The sequence below is a fragment of the Aptenodytes forsteri genome, unplaced genomic scaffold (assembly GCF_000699145.1).
Source record: "Aptenodytes forsteri isolate BGI_AS27 unplaced genomic scaffold, ASM69914v1 Scaffold245, whole genome shotgun sequence".
NCBI classification, from domain to species: Eukaryota; Metazoa; Chordata; class Aves; order Sphenisciformes; family Spheniscidae; genus Aptenodytes; species Aptenodytes forsteri.
Genome location: NW_008795686.1, coordinates 2,514,719 through 2,517,426, shown reverse-complemented (window position 1 = coordinate 2,517,426; position 2,708 = coordinate 2,514,719).

The following is a 2,708-nucleotide window of genomic DNA, read 5'->3' as shown; positions in this document are numbered from 1 at the left end:
GAAGGCCACTAGGTTAGTGAGGCAGGACTTGCCCTTGGTGAAGCCATGCTGGCTGTCTCGAATCACCTGCCTGTCCTCCAGGTGCCTTAGCATAGCTTCTAGGAAGATGTGTTCCATGATCTTCCCAGGCACAGAGGTGAGACTGACTGGCCTGTAGTTCCCCGGGGCTTCCTTTTTTCCCTTTTTTAAAAATGGGGGTTATGTTTCCCCTTTTCCAGTCAGTGGGAACTTCACCGGACTGCCACGACTTCTCAAATATGACGAATAGTGGCTTAGCAACTTCATCTGCCAGTTCCTTCAGGACATGCGGATAGATCTCATCAGGTTCCATGGTCTTGTGCACCTTCAGGTGCCTTAGATGGTCTCGAACCTGATGTTCTCCCTCAGTGGGTGGCTCTTCATTCTCCCAGTCCCTGAAACAGCAAAAGCAGCAAAAAAATATCTTATAGTGTATATTGTAAAACAGAGTCAGAATATCAGAAAGATCCTAATTTTGGTCATGGTTTCATAGCAGCGTTTAGCCTTTTATTACCATCTGGCCATATACCACCTAATAGCTTTAGTCTGATATTTCTTCATTTTCTCGATGATAAAGATATGGAAAGCACTAGAAAAAAAAATCTTCCCAGATTCTGTGGTAGGAAGCGAATAAGGAGATTTTTTATTAATCGCCATCTGGTGCATGCTGTTGTCTCAGTCTCTGCCTTTGCCACAGAGGGTGGTGATGTTTGTCTGGCATACCCAGAGAGATAAAAGTATTCCTCTGGCTAAAGTGTGAAAAGCTTGTGCTGTTGCCAATGAAAGTCCTTGGTGATGGTGAAGGCATATTTTTGTGGGCCTAGTTTCTGCTCTCATTTCAGATGGATAAAACCTGTGATCCTGCAAGTCAATTAACAGGTAATCTCTGTGCTTCCACAAGGAGGTTGCATCATGATCACCCTGCATTTGCACGAGTTTTAGGCAAAATATTTGGGAGTAATCATGGAGCAAATCTGCAGAAACCAAAGGAGTTGTTCGAGATTCACATCAGAGCAGCTAAGGAGTAAAAATTTCCCCTGTTTTTCCAGATCTCAGAAGCAATCTTGCCCTGCTTTGGATTGGTATTATGCCACTTCTTAGTTGTAAAACCGAGTTATATTAAGTTCCTTCCCTAGTTTTGGTTTGGGCTTTCCATTTTTCACATCCTTAGTTTGAAATATTTTTCTAATATATTCATATTTATTTCCAGGCATCTAGCCTACTTTTATTCTGGCCTTTGCATCTTTTTTTCCTTCTCAGTTTTAGTCCAACATAAACAATTCCCTTTCAGCACACACAGTACCCTGTTATTTATTTAAGATTGAAAGAAGGCAAGAAAGTAGTTTTCTCATGCAACTTCTAGGATACCTCCAATTTTGTGGCATGTTTTGGCCCATTCCTAGGTAAAGCCCAGTCATAGTCATCAGCAAAATAAGTTAGTCTGTGCGACTAATAGAACTTGTCTACAGAATAAAGCACTTTGATCTAATCATAGTCATATTCTAAAAGTTACTTACTAGCAGGTTTTTATGTACTATTTAATTATATTTGCAAACGAGATGCAGTGTTGCATTCAAGTAGTTTTATAATCAACTTTTATACTGCCTAAATTTGCTATTCTAGGTATGGGGCCAGCCTGGCTCTTTGGAAATCACCAACACAAAAAAATGCCAAAGCAAAACAAAAAGAGGACTCTCTTGATGTTCTTTGTTTCCAAGAAGGAAAGGCACATTGTTGTTTGCTACAAATGCACATACTCATTTTCATGGTGAACCTAAGTTTTACAGTCTGATATTGGATAGTTTCCTGGGGTTTTTTTTGTGTAAAAATGTATAGATGGTTTATTCGTTAGGGTAAATTAGCTACTTCTTTGCAGTGTGAGTAATCACACTGAAGCCAGTGGGTTTCTCAGGCTTATGTCAGGAAGGATATTAGTCCTGTTTTTATATATCATCCATTACAGTGGGGTGCTGGCCCACGACTATGATTCTGAGGCTCTGTAATAAAACACAAATATAATAGTTAGTAATGCTTTGGCTCCTTGGGTGGAACATCTGGACCTTCACTGTAACCGAATTCAACTTTCTTCTTTAAAATAATACCGAGATTGGAATTTTGTGCCTATTTGTACTGAAAATAGGTTGTACCCACATATTTTCTTGAGGGGTCTAAAGCCTTCAGTACCAAGAGATGATTATGTCTATTTTCAGGTCTCTCTTTATTGCGGTACATGAAAATAACAGTCTTACAAAAAGTTTCCAGGGTCCCAATCACTCTTCAGGCTGGATTTGCAGGGTAGGTGTTTAGGCATCTATTCATCTGCAGGGATTCATACAGTGTAAGCTAGGTATGCCAGCTCTGTCTGGAGCGCTTCAGGGGGATTTTGGCATCCCATCTGTGATATGAGCCCACATGGAGTTCTGGCTGGGTAGGAGTACAATGGGAAACACTCAAGAGAAGAAATGATGTTTATATTCTGCCCCTATCTTTGGCACATTATCCAACATGTCATAAAATTGCTCTCCGACATGTAGGGTACTTCCCAAAAGTGAGGCAGTCACTTTTCACACTTTTGTGTGAAACTAAAACATCAGTGTGTTATCAACTTTATTCTCATCCTAAATCCAAACCACAGCACTGTACCAGCTACTAGGAAGAAAATTAACTCTTTCCCAGCTGAAACCAGGACA